Raw genomic sequence first — 15,293 nt, 5'->3', positions numbered from 1 at the left:
CTAGGCCTGAATTCTCTGATTATGCAGCCAGATAAATTTATTTTTGCTTGAGATACTTGGATTTTGCTTCAGTTCAGTTGGGGTATTTGTATTTTTTTGTTTAGTCTGCATCAGAGAGAAGACTGACTCCCCATCACTATCATCACTATTATATGGCATTCAAGTTCCTTCGCACACTGGCCCCAACTTGCACTTCTAGTTTTATCTGTCACTGTTCATCTTCATATACCCAACAACATGGTAATCTTAACTACAGAAAACTCCTCCAACCAAGAATTTCCAATAAGCAAAGTTCAACGTATACCTATTTCCAAATACATTTTTGATAATCAATTGGTCAACTTGTTAAGTATAATTAGAAAATAAAAGAACCTCGCACCAGTCTAGGCAACGTGATGAAACCCTGCCTCTACAATAAACACAAAATTAGCTCAGAGTGGTGCCACACGCCTGTAGTCCCAGCTATTCGGGAGGCTGAGGTGGGAGGATCACTGGAGCCTGGGAGGTCAAGGCTGCAGCAAGCCAAGACTGCACCACTGCAACCCAGCCTGGGCAACAGAGTGAGACCCTGTCTCAAAAACAACAAAAAAAGACTCTTGGGATTAGAAACAGATATTTTTAAGTGGGGCAGGGGTTTTAAGGCAGATGGCAGGCAGGGGAAGTGGTTTTTGCAGAGAAGTTTTGAAAGCTAAAGGAAGCCAAAAAATGAAAACCTGGAATTGGCAGCATATGCTTTGGCATGACACTAAATACCCTACGCATGGGGGTGAGGTATCTGAGGACTTCCTAATCAGTCATGCCAACTAAGTTAAATAAAGTTTATCCCAAGATGTATCTATCCACTTTACCCTTTGGCCACAGGGAGACCCAGGAGTCAGCAGTCAGCCTCTCTGACTGAAAGGCACTGAACGTTTGTATAGAGAGCCTGGCATGGAGGAGTGCCCTTGTGCATGAGAATTGTGCACTGACTGTAATAAAACAAAACCACCTGTAAGCATTTCACTGTAAGGGGTGGTGACAGCCCGCAAAACAGCAAGAGGTAACTGGAAATTCACTGTGGCACACTGCTCTTACCAACATAAGAATTTTAAGTTTCTTGAACACAGGAGCCATATCCTATTAATCATTATCTGGAAATGGGTCCTTGGTAGGAAGACAGATGCACTGTCTGACACGGACCAGCAGGACAAGGAGTGGGGAGGAGCAGCAGAGATCCCCCACCAGCTGTGACCTGGGGTATGGAACATCCCACCCCCGTGACCCCATTAATAGTTGACTAAACCAGAGATTGTTTCCAGGTACACACTCTCTTTCAGTAACCACCTCAAAGCAATCACAATTTGTCAGCCCTATTCTGCAAATGGGAAGAATGCAGATCAGGAGAGTTCCACTACTTTATCCCCTGTCACATACCACTGGCTATCGGCAGAAACCAACAGCCAAGCCCTAAACCACCTGCTGTCCTGAAAATGAAAATGCCTTCCCCTAAAAAGAAAAAAAAAAAGTCTAAAGTGTAATCAGTAAATGTATTCTTCGTGAAAAAATAAAAAATTATGTTCACACATACATACACAAAATTTGACACAAATGTTTATAGCAGCATTTTTTATAGTCACCAGGAACTGAAGACTACCCAAGCGTTCTTCAATAGACGAATGAATAAACAAACGGTGGAAAGTCCAACTATCCCTAGAAGAGAATAAAAAGAAGCATCTGGTCTTGTCTGCATAGGAAGATTCTTCCTAAATTAGCCATTCTTAAATTAGAATCTACCTGTACTTCTTTCAGTGCCCGTGGGCAGGACTGAAACCATCTAAAACTTAATTATACTATTTAATAATTAAAAATCTGTTGTTGCATTACTAAAAATCTTTACAAAAAAAACTTTACAACACAAAATCCTCTCCTTACATCTTGGTTTTAAATTGAAGTAATTTAGATACTTCTATTTATTTTCATCCTATTGTATTTTGTATATTTCTGTAAATTACCAGATTTTATTTTTGAATGAGTAGCATAATTTGTTTTATATTTATGCCTCTGGATCTTTCTTGTTTTTGTGTTTAACAGCCATTTGTGTGTCTATATGCCCTATTATATAGTTTGACTACCTTAATCTTACAGGTTTGGAACCATAATTTTGTATTACACAAAAAGGAGTTTGTTTCTGCTATCTTTTCACACCCTTAAATAGATGTTGGTGCAGTAAAATTCTTTTTCCTTGATTTAAAGCATTTTACAATGTTGTATAGCACTGAATATTCACTTAGCACAATCTTATGGAATGAATTAAAAACACTTCTACTGTAGTTGTTTTAATTAGCCTGAAAGCTCCAAAAACTGACATTCAACTGAATCTCTCCAGTATTCAATCTACAAATCAAACTAATAAATCAGAGGCTGAAGTGGGTCGGATTATATTATCTTTGGCTAAGATCTTGGAAACACTTCAAAGTTGATATATTGTGAAACAGAACTAATAAAAATGCAATTGAAGTTGTCTCACATGACTTTAACCAAGCAGCAAAACCTAAAGAGAAAATGAAATCTCTCTCTGAACTTCACACACATATAAAACAGAGTGCAAGTTTATAAGACATGTAGACAATTTGCTCAAAAATAGAGTCTGATTAGGAATGTAGAAATCCATAACTGGCACTGAAAAATAATGGAGGTAAACTGAAAAATACTTGGAGGAAAACTGTATAACTGAAATTGCCTCTGGATCTTTCTTTTTTTATTAACAGGGTAAAAGTGGAGATGAACTGATTCTTTCCCTTAATTCAAAGCCATGGGATGAAAGGCTATCCTCTTTCAGAAGTTCTTGAATACTGACTGGCAGGTAGGCCAAAGGCAAAGCAATTGCTAACTTGCTTGCCATTCATCTGGCCCTCCTTTCCCACTTGGGACATGTCATCATTCTTGGTGTGATCACCTCAACCTCAGGCTGTGTTCAGAAATCACTAACCCTGACAAGTTTTTTGTTGCTTTTATTCTGACAGATTCCTCAATTGTCCCATTGAGTATCCATAGAAGGCATGATATATAATTATCAAAAATAGTAAATCTAACACAACAACTACTACTCATACCTATTTATTCATTTAACAAATTTTTTTTTGAGATGGAGTCTCGCTCTGTCGTCCAGGCTTGAGTGCAGTGGCACAGTCTCGGCTCACTGCAACCTCCACCTCCTGGGTTCAAGCAATTCACCTATCTCAGCCTCCCAAGTAGGTGGAACTTACAGGTGCCTGCCAGCAGGCCTGGCTAATTTTTGTGTTTTTAGTAGAGACAGTGTTTCACCATATTGGCCAGGGTGGTTTCGAACTCCTGACCTCAGGTGATCTGCCCACCTCAGTCTCCCAAAGTGCTGGGATTACAGGTGTGAGCCACCGTGACCGGCCAACAAATATGTTTTAAGCTGCTTTTATGTGTGCAGCTTCTCCCAAAAGCTACTGACACAGTGAAGAACAAGACAGAGAGTTTTTTGTTCTCGTGAACTATAAATCTGCTACAGAAAAGAGACATTAGGAAAGAATGACACAAATAACTATTAGTTGTGATGTATGCTCTGAAAGAAAACTTCAGGGTGACATGACAGCATGTAACAGAGGGACTCCTTTGTCTGGGAGGTCTGAAAATTCCTAGAAGAAGTAACATTCAATAAAGTGAAAACTATTTAAACTGTGACTTGAAGGGGAAGACAGGTAAAGGAAAGTGGGAAGAAGGAACAAAATAGGAGAAGCAAAGCGAAATAAGTACCGGGAAATTGATCTATGTTATCTTATTGAATATGCAAAATAGAACTTTGCATGTAATCAGAGAAAAAGTGTTTCCAACCCAGCTTTGTCACTTAACTGCCATGTAATCTTGAACAATTCATGTAATATTTTATATTTTCAGTATATTCATCTATAGAATGGGGATACAGCAGCCCTGTACATTTCACAACATTGTAAATACCATCATTTAACAGTGGCTGGCACAAAAAGAGGTTCTACAATTTTTAATGGTCTCAGTCATAATTTCTGCCAAGTTTTGTACAGGCATGAAGAATATGGCATAAAAAGACCAGGCACATAGCTTCTACTTTCTGCTTTCCACTCATTCTAGGCTTTTGTATAGCATATTCTTCAGTGGGAGCTAGCTCATCTCTGGAATCGTCTCTCCTGTCTTCTTAGGAGGTGGTGAATAGTTTAAAAATAGAAATAGGATCAAAGAAGTATCACAAAATAGAGGTATTTAGAGAAACTAAACTTCTTCCTAGAGAAATTCCAAATATAATTTTAGACTTCCCCATGGCTGGAAGTCTTCTGTGTCTACGCTACTTTGAATCTCGACTACTAGAGACTACGAGTAAAGAGGAGAAAATGGCAGGAGACACATCTTCTACAATTCATCTTTTTTTCCTACACTTAAGTTAATGGTACAAGTTAAGGAATGCAGGGTAATACTAAACAGCAGATATCGATAGTGACCATTTGAGAAATCTCGACCGAGACTTTGTTTTGTTTTGTTTTTGAGATGGAGTTTTGCTCTTATTGCCCAGACTGGAATGTAATGGTGTGATCTCAGCTCACTGCAGCCTCCGCCTCCCAGGTTCAAGTGATTCTCCTGCCTCAGCCTCCCGAGTAGCTGAGATTTCGGGCACCTGCCACTATGCCTGGCTAATTTTTGTATTTTTAGTAGAGATGGGGTTTCACCATGTTGGCCAGGCTGGTCTCGAACTCCTGACCTCAGGTGATCAACCCACCTTGGCTTCCTAAAGTGCTAGAATCACAGGCATGAGCCACAATGCCCGGGCTGGATTGAGACTTTGATCTAGGAAGAAAACTTAATGGATCTATGCTCCTCTATCCAAATATTGACTGAAAAAAATCACAATAATGACAAGACTGTATAACATATTTACCTGTCCATGAACCAAGTTTCCAAAAGACTGCAGAACACAGCCAGCAACTCAGAGGAACCTCATTACATGAATAAGGCAATGAAAAAGCTACTATTTTGCAAGGCAGATGCATCCCTTTTATGTCACCTTAGTAATGGCATTAATCTTTTAGCTTTGTGTAAAAGATTCAAAATTGCTTTCTGAGTGACTGGCTATTTTACAAGGATTCCGGAGAGATAAAGCCTTTTACCTGTAGCTGTTCAGAATGAAGCAGTAGTGCCTGAAATTTACTACCATTTAAAAGTCAAGTGGTGACCTATGTGAAACAGAAGATTACTTAATGTAATGCCACATAGGCAGGCTTCAACAACTCGGAGTGACATTTGAGCCAGTGATGCAAATGGAACAGCTGGAAAACATGGAAAGAGTTAAATCACTCTGGCTGGGTACCTATTTTTCAAACAAATACAAGAAGGAAATGTGACAGGCCATAATTACAAAGTAGATAAACAGAGGAGGATTATTTGATGTTTCAGAGATCACGTGACTCACTCTCTGGGCACCAGCTGTACCTACACTTTCTCAAATGTTTAATGCATGAGGCTCCCTATGCATGTACAAACACACTCACACACAAACACACACACACACACACACACACTCTTGAACAATCCGTTGTTGTTTTCTTCCTAGTGAATTTATACTTTTTCTTAAGATCATCTCTTGCGGTAACATTCTGACTCTTCTGAACTGTAAGGGTGACCTTTCAGCTATTATATCATCGAGAAGAATCCATCAGGAAAAAAAAAAATTAAATGCCCATCTTGATCCTTTTATCATCCTCTTGAAAGGGAGTTTCTACATCTACGTTGTTCCTCTGCATCAAAGAGCCCTGATGCTTATCTCAATAGGTGGGTTCTGCTAGATGGAAAGACCTAGTGGGATGTTGGCTGATGGGAAAGCATTGAATCAACACTACATTCAGTCTCACTCCTGTTCCATTGAAACTGCTTTTTGAACTAAAACAATAACAGAGTATCACTGAAAAACTCTCCTGCTATTCTTTTAATAGACCTCTAAAGGCTAAAGCTTTAAAGAAGAATGTTTTACTTATTCTGATGATAGAAGCATCTTCATCCACAAATACTATAATTGTGTGATCTTGTTTAAACAAAGATAGATACTGTTACGGGTTGAATGTCCTCTCCAAAATTCATGTTGAAATTTAATTGCCATTGTGACAGTATTAAGAGGTGAAGCCATTAAGAGGCGATTAGGCCATGAAGGCTCCACCGTCATGAATGGATCAATGTCGTTAATCAATGTTGTTGGAGTAAGTTGTTATAAAAGTGAATTCAGCCCTTTCTCACTCACTGGCTTCTGAGCTGTCTTGCCCATCCACCTTCTGCCATGGAATGTTGCAGCACAAAGGCCCTTGCCAGATGGTGGCAACATGCTTTTGGACTTTCCACTGTTCAGAAGCATGAGGCAAATAAATTTCTGTTCATTACAGATTACCCAGACTGTGATACTCTCTTAGAGTGAAATAAAATAGACTAAGCCAGAAAATTGGTCTCAAGAGGTGGGGCTGCTGTATACAAATACTTGAAAACGTTGAAGTAGCTTTGGAACTGAGTAATGGATAGAAGCTGGAAGAATTTGGAGAAACGGAAAAAGCCTAGATTGCCATGAGTGGAGCATTAAGGGTGATTCTGGTGAGGGTTCAGAAGAAGAGAAGAACTGTAGGGAAGTTCAAAACTTTAAAGATAAATACCTAAGTGGTCATGGTTAGAATGTTAGTAGAAACATAAACAACAATAAAGGCCATTCTAATGAGGTCTCAGGCAAAAATGAGAAATATCTTTTTTTTTTTTTGAGATGAAGTCTCGCTCTTGTCACCCAGGGTGGAGTGCAATGGCGCGACCTCGGCTCACTGCAACCTCCACCTCCTGGATTCAAGCAATTCTCCTGTCTCAGCTTCCCGAGTAGCTGGGATTACAGGCACCTGCCACCACGCCTGGCTAATTTTTGTATTTTTTTTTTTAGTACAGACAGGGGTTCCACCATGTTGGTCAGGCTGGTCATGAACTGCTGACCTCAGGCGATCCACCTGCCTCGGCCTCCTGAAGTGCTGGGATTACAGGAGTGAGCCACCACACCCGACCCAAAAATGAGAAATGTCTTATTGGAAACTTGAGTAAGGGCCATCCTTGTTTTAAGTTGGCAAAGAACTTGTCTGAACTGTATCCATACTCTACAGCTTTATGAAAGGCAGAATTTCATAGCAATGAACCAGAATATCTGGCAGAAGAAATCTGTAAGCAAAATATAGAAGGATCTGTGTGGCTACTTTTAACTGCATACAGTAAGATGCAAGTGGAAAGAAATGACTTCAATATGGAATTTATACACTGGATTTTACCCAAAAGGCTGAAAAGCAATGTTAAATATGAAATTTATAATGAAAAGAGAAGCAACCAAATTTTGTTTAAACATTCTACCTGACCATGGAAAGAATGAGAAAGCATATTTGGGAGAGCAAACTAAAGGTTTGGCCAAGTGACCATCTGCTAAAGAGATTAGTACAAATAGAAGAGATCATGAAGATCATTAGAAGATCATTAATACAAGTAGAAGAGATCATGAAGACAAGGAAGAATGGTCCTAAAGGCGTCCATCACAGACTCAGAGCTCTAGGAAGACAGAATGGTTTCAGGGGACAGAACTGGGGCACTCTCCACAGGCTTCCTGCCCAGAACCACCTTGGTCATCTGCTTTCCACATTCCAGCACAGCACTCCTCAACCGCCCCAGCCATAGCACAAGTGGGTCCCAATGTGGCTCAATCTGCCAGTCCAGAAGGTATTCGCCACAAACCTTGTGTAAAAGATTGGTCTCAAACTCCTGACCATGTGACAATAACTCTACAGCACACCAAGTACACAAGTTGTGGAGCCATGGTAGCCTCCATCTAGATTTAAAAGGATGTCATAGACAGCCTGGGGCTCAGGCAGAGACTCATCGCAGTGGTGGAGCCACCAGAGAGAGCCCACACTAAAGCAATGCCCAGTGAAGCCACAGGAACAAAGTCTCTGCAGAGAGTGCCTACAAGAGTAATACCTAGTTTCTAATAGGTCAATACCTACTAGGGCAATATCTAGTAAAGGCATAAAACTAGAGGTGCCCCCAAGATCAGAGAACTGTAGGGCCACCAGCGTACAACTCAGCCTGGGAAAGCTGCAGGCACAAGACTCCAATCCATGAGAGCTTCTGAGTGAACTAAGCCCAGCAAAACCATAGGGACACAACTCCCCAACCCCATAGGAACCCAATCTTTGCCCCAGTGTGTCCAGAAAGTGAGACATGGAGTCAAGGAAGATTATTATGGAGCTTTAAAATTTAATGTTGTTTTCCCTTTTGGGTTTTAGACTTACTTCAGGCCTGTTACTTTTTTTTCTTGTCTATTTCCCCCTTTTGGAATGAGAATATCTATCCTATGCCTATCCCACCATTGTATTTTGGAAGCATGTAGTTTGTTAATTTCACAAGCTCACAGCTGGAGAGGAATTTGCCTCAGGATGAATTGTGCCTTGATCTCATCCACATCTGAATTAGATGAGGCTCTGGGTTTTGAACTTTTGAGTTGTTGGAATAAGTTAAGACTTTTGGGGCATTGGGATGGAGTGAATGTATTTTGTATGTGAAAACAACATGAGTAATGGGAGACAAGGGGTAAAATAATATTGCTTGAATGTCTCCTCCAACACTCATGTTGAAATTTAATTGTCATTGTGACAGTATCAGGAGGTGGGACCATTAAAAGGTAGGACCATTAAGAGGTGATTAGGCCACAAGGGCACTGCCTTCATGAATGAATGAATTCCATTATCTCAGGAGTAGGTTCGTCATTAAGAAAATGGATTTGTTATGAAAGTGAGTTATTATAAACGTGAGTTCAGCCCTATCTTTCTTGCTTGCTTTTGTACTCTCTTTCCCTTCTACCTTCTGTCATTAGATGATGCAGCACCAAGACCTTCACCAGATGCTGGTGCCATTCCCTTGGACTTCACAACCTATGCAATTGTGAGCCAAATAAATTTCTATTAATTATTAACATAAAACAAACTAAGATAGATTAGATACATAGATAGATAGATAGATAGATAGATAGATAGATAGATAGATAGATAGAGTTATAAAAAGAGAGAAAGAAAGAAAGGAAGAAAGGGGAAGAAGGGAGGAAGAAAGAAATTTGCAAGTCATTTATGGATATACAATGTACATTCATACATACATACACACACTATGTAAATATAGTATTTCTACTTATGTTGCCATTTATCTAAACCAAATGGTTTGATCTAGGATACCTCTCAATTCTGAAATGATTTCACTTTGGAAAATAACTCCCTTAGCAATATTTCTTTAATGTTTTTATTAGTTTACTTCCTGTTGAAATTGCATACATGAAAAGACATTATTTTCCATTGTTTAATCTGATTGATATCTTTAAAATCTGTGACATAACATAAAAGTATAAGAAAGTGGTGCTGCAAAAATAGTACATTTTCATCCTGGCATTCTACAAAGAAGAAAAACTGTTGCTGTAGATGTGAACTAATGTCTGAAGCTTGTAACTAAATACGCCAACTAATAATTGAAGTAGGAAAAAAAAATAATTAGAAAGCCTTTGAATTATTCTTTTGTTTATGCCACAATTCCAAATCTGTGAATGAAATCTGGGACTGCCACCATGCAACCATTCCTACTTTATCCATACTTTATCTCTTTAGACTGAGCCTCTGACTATACGTTATTTTCTCACCAGCATAAATGCCAAAGTTGATTATATCAATGATAATCTCAGAATAGTTCATTAAAAATAACAGAACACAATGTCTTCTTCACCTTTTCATAGCAATAATTGAATGTCAGCTATATTAATCCCTGCACTTAATACTTTGCCCGATATGTAGAAGGCAATCAATAAATGCATATTTAATGATTGGGTGGAAAAATTGAATAACAAACAGATGGAAGAACGATGAACCTAAGACCTCTGGAAATAGAGTAGATGATGATGAATTTGTTCTTGCTGGTCCTAGTATTGAAAGCAGCAAGAAATAAGTCAAAATCAGCATCAAAGACAGAGAACATGGTCCACATTATCTCTAGTATCCCTGTCAGCTGACGGTTTTCCTATTTGAGAAATGGAACTCACGAAATTGATGGAGGCAGCATTGGTGACCTTGCACATCCCCTTCTAAAACCCATGTATCCCAGGTTAAGATGACTTTGAGCATGATCTCTAAAGGACTGAGACTTATTTTGTATTTATGCTTAAACCCTCCCACAAATAGATAATCACAGAACTTTTTAAGTCTACCTTATTATTAAAATAGATACATTTAAAGTAAGATATTTCCATATATCTGCTTTCCCGCCCCCTCCACAAAATCTATTATAGAACAAAAATGTTCATGCTATAGTGACCCTGGCAAAAATTAAATTATGTGATAGGACTACACAACAGCTGCAGCTCCCCAAACCATGGAAAATGACTCTGAGAACCTAGATATCTTTATGCAAGTGTTTCTCCAGAGGCGGATGTCAACTTGGTTTCTACTTAGACCCTGTAAGTAAAGGGCAGGTACACAAAACACTCAGCCTTTCCTTAGCAAAGGATCCAACCCAGAGTGACCTACAAAATTACATTAAGCAAAAGAATAGATAGGCTGCCACCAGTAAAACAAAGCAAGGAGTTCTCTTCTCTTCTCTTCTTTCCTCTTCTCTTCTCTGTCTCAAACACACACACACACACCTTAAACACACACACACACAGAGCTCAAGTCACTAGAGTCTAAAAAACCACTCGTTGACTTTAAGGCCCATATCCAATACAGTTGGCACAAACCCTGGAAAGTGCATGCTTTTGAGCTGAAGGTTTTCCCCAGTCTCAGAGTATTTGAAGGGGTCCATATCACCTATTTTGTCTTGTCAGGCCAAAAGAGTGCAAAAGCAAGCAAGCAAGAGAGGGCTCAACTCACTTTATAATAACCCACTCTCATGCCTCCACCTGCTAGCCAATGAAGACCACCTGTAAATAAAAAGCAATTGCCTAGTCTGCAATCTAGGAACTCTTGTAGCTCAAAAGCCCACACTAGAATGCACCCCTTTGGGTGACATCCCCAGGCCTGATAATGTCACTGCTATTATTGTAATTTGACATATAGTCTCTGGTAGAGGCCAATAAATTTTCTCTCCAGGCCTCCTTCCCATTCCAATATTCTAAAACCTCTGAAGTCTCCACATTCCCTAGAACTTAGCCAGCTCTAAGACACTGGTTTTGGGTATCCAGCCTTCCCTATTACAATTTAACCTTTTCACTTTCCATTCTCTTCCCTTCTCAAAAAGAGTCAATGGTCACCATTGGTTTTTACTACATCAAGCTTAATTTTACTAACTTTCAAGGCCTTTCATAAACGGTAATACCCCACCTGGTCAACCTGATTTCCCACAATTTGGAGTGCTCTAGTCAGGCCCATCACTTCACAGTCCCAGCCACCTTATTCCCAAGGTTTTCCAAAGCTGTATCCTGGAGCAAAGGAGAAAAATATTCTTCTGGACTGATATATCGCATTACAACAACTTTGTAGTGGTTTTTCAGTAATTAAGACGGTATAGGGTCTTGATTACAAATAAGTTATTTTTAAGTGATTGCTTGAAATGCAAATTAAGGAGACTAGTTTGACTATTTAAATATAATTCTGGCCAGATGCAGTGGCTCATGCTAGTAATCCTAGCATTTCAAGAGGCCGAGGCAGGCTCAGCCTCAAGAGTTCAAGACCTGTCTGGGCAACATGGTGAGACTCCATCTCTAAGATAAAAATGAGCCAGGCATGGTGGCATGCATCTGTAGTCCCAGTTACTTGGGAGGCTGAGACAGCAGGATCGCTTGAGCCCAAGAGGTTGAGACTGCAGTGAGTCATGACCATACCACTGCACTCCAGCCAGGGCAACAGAGCAAGACTCTGTTTCTAAAATTAATTAATAAATTAATTTTTAAATTTTTAATTTAATATGTTATGAGGTGTTTCTTTTTAGATAATATAACTACTAGGTTGTGTTTGTTGTTTGAAATGAGAGCTGGTGGGAATAAATTAAATAACCACAAGTAATCTTTAAAATTTGGCCCTCAAATTTTAGCTAACATCAGAATTGCTTGGAGAGTTTGTTAAAATGCAAATTACTGGGCCCCAGCCTGAGAGTTTTTGACTCAGTAACTCTGTGATGGGAACAAGGCATTTTCATTTCTAACAAGTCCTCAGGTGACACTGCAACTTCTGGTCTGGGGACTACACACTGAGACTCTGACCACACTTTTGAGACTCACTGTCCTAGTATTTACTACGTCCCAGGACATTTTCTACATTATTTCCTTATATTATATCATCTAATACTTATAATAAAAACCTATGAACCTAGAGGTCATTATGTTTAGTGAAATAAGCCAGGCACTTAGAGACAAATGCCACATTATCTATTTCATATCTAGATTCTATAAAATCTGAAAAAGTCAAACTCATAGAAATAGGGAGTAGAATGGTGGTTACAAGAGGATTTTTTTGGTGGGGTGAGGTTGACAGGGAAAGGGAGGAGGTTGGTCAACAAATAAAAAGTTTCAGTTAGATAGGATGAATAAGTTCTGATGTTCCACTGCATAGCATGATAACTATAGTTAATAATAATATATTGTCTGTTTCAAAATAGTTAAAAGAAAGGAGTTTAAATGTTCTTGCTGCAAAGAAATAATAAATATTGGAGGTGATAGTTATGCTAATTAGCCTTATTTGATTATTCCGCAATATATATGTGTATCAAAACATCATATTGTAATCCATAAATACATATAATTATTATTTGTCAATTAAAAATAAAATAATTTTTTAAACTATAAGGTTTGTGTTATTAATATTTGTATTCTACAGATAAAGAGGTTTAAGTAACTTACCTAGCTAGTAAGTGGTAGACAAAGCACTCAAAACTAAGCAATCAACTCCAGATCCTACATGCTTCACTCCAAGGATTTAACTATGTATTGATAGGAAAGTATCCATTTGAAATCAGTAAATGGATTGATTCCCTTTGCAGGCAAAATTATGTCCCCAGAGAAAAGGCATAGGTTACATTAAAGCCAGCATTAAAAGGGCCACATTGCTCCAACCAAAATAGAACAGTTACCTAGAGCAGATCCATGAGGACTAGTCACTGAGGTCTTTCTAAAGAAAACAACCCCAGCTTCCCTCCACTCCTAAGCCCTTTAGAAGGCAACCTCAAGACCTCCAGAATGTAGTGATGAGTGATGATTTAGACAATTCTCAGGCAGAGAAAATCCTGTACTAAGGAAAAACTGTATCACATGGACTTCTGATTCCCACTCCTTGCTTACTCAGACTTTAGTGTTTTTAAACTTCTTCAGGTGATTCCAGCGTACAGCAAATTTCATAACCAGTGCTCCAATGCAATCGCTGGATCTCCCACCACAGCTTGATTCTTTCTCAGGCAATAGAACTTTGACCAAGTTCATCTCACCAACCTTCTCTGGGTCACTGCTTCTGCTGTAGTCATTAAGACAGCCCTTCATCTGGTCTGCACACATACTAGATCTCTCTCAATACTCCATATGCCCCTCTCTAACCCCTGGGGCCCTGTCTAGGATGTAGCAGGTCTTTGAATCAGAAGATCTATGAACAATTACAAAATTATTACTGTTCATCATGGGGGCTGGGAATACCGACAAAGAGAGTCAAAATATTTATTTTGGAAAAAGTCTGTCTCAATGTACATTGGAAAGTTCTAATTCACATGAAAATACTAAACAGATGGTACCTTCCTTTGTTTTAAATCATATTTAATATTTTCATACAAGATATTTCCTTATAATAGAGCCTGATTCACATTCAAAAATATTTGTGGAATGCAAGCCGTTCCATCTATTAATGGTAATTTCTGGGGCAGCATTTTAAAGTATATGTATCATATATTTTCTGCCTATTTCCAAAAGTAAATTGAAAAAATAATAGTATCAAGATACATATGAAACAAAATAGATGAAACAGACATAAAATGATGATTATCAATCATTAGAAAGGTGAGGCTGGGCACAGTGGCTCATGCGGTGGCTGCCAGCACTTTGGGAGGCCGAGGTGGGTGGATCACGAGGTCAGGAGATCACGACCATCCTGGCTAACACGGTGAAACCCCATCTCCACTAAAAAATACAAAAAAATTAGCCGGGCATGATGGCGGGCACCTGTAGTCCCCTCTACTTGGAAGGCTGAGGCAACAGAATGGTGTGAACCTGGGAGACGGAGCTTGCAGTTGTTTTAACATATAACAGTAAAACTTATTTTCATGTTAGGCAACAGAGTACTTTCTTAGCACGCTAAGTGTGGGACATCCATCCTTTGACCTGCTCCATGAAAAACATTCCATGGTCAAATACACATATATTATGTTCTTCTCAGATATTTACCATACTCATTAGCTCTGATAAAGAAATGTTTAAAAGCATGAAAGCAGCATTTTCTAACTCATTTAACCCTGTATCTTTCCAAACCCCAACCCCATCCATTAGCATTCCACAGTCCTGCAGAACACATTGAGGAAAATGTTTGCTTCTGAACATTCTTTTACTCACCTATCCTGGTGCTATCACTCAGAGCTGTATACTAAATATGTTACATTCTTCCTCCACTTGATGAACCTTCAAGTATCTGAAGATAGCTCTCATATTCCTCTGAAACACTCCAGAGGTTGGTTGCACATAAGCTGAGAGAAACTTTCATCAGACCAAACAGGCAGCCTACAGAATGGGAGAAAATTTTTGCAACTTACCTGTTTGACAAAGATCTAATATCCAGAATCTACAGGGAACTTAAACAAATTTACAAGAAAAAAACAAGCAATGCCATCAAAAAGTGGGCAAAGGACATGAACAGACAGTTCTCAAAAAAAGACATTTATGCGCCCAACAAACATGAAAAAAAGCTCAACATCACTGATCATTAGAGAAATGCAAATCAAAACCACAGTGAGATATCATCTCACGCCAGTCAGAATGGTGATTATTAAAAAGTCAAGAAACAAAAGATGCTAGCAAGGCTGTGGAAAAATAGGGATGCTTTTACACCATTGTTGGGAATGTAAATTTTTTCAGTCATTGTGGGAGACAGTGTGGTGATGCCTAAAGGATCTAGAACAAGAAATATCATTTGACCCAGCAATCCCATTACTAGGTATATACCCAAAGGAATATAAACCATTCTGTTATAAACATACATGCACGCATATATTCATTGCAGCACTATTCACAATAGCAAAGACATGGTATCAACCCAAAC

Source organism: Rhinopithecus bieti, unplaced genomic scaffold, assembly GCF_001698545.2.
Source record: "Rhinopithecus bieti isolate Rb0 unplaced genomic scaffold, ASM169854v2 scaffold_76, whole genome shotgun sequence".
NCBI lineage: Eukaryota > Metazoa > Chordata > Mammalia > Primates > Cercopithecidae > Rhinopithecus > Rhinopithecus bieti.
This window is presented reverse-complemented; position numbering follows the sequence as displayed.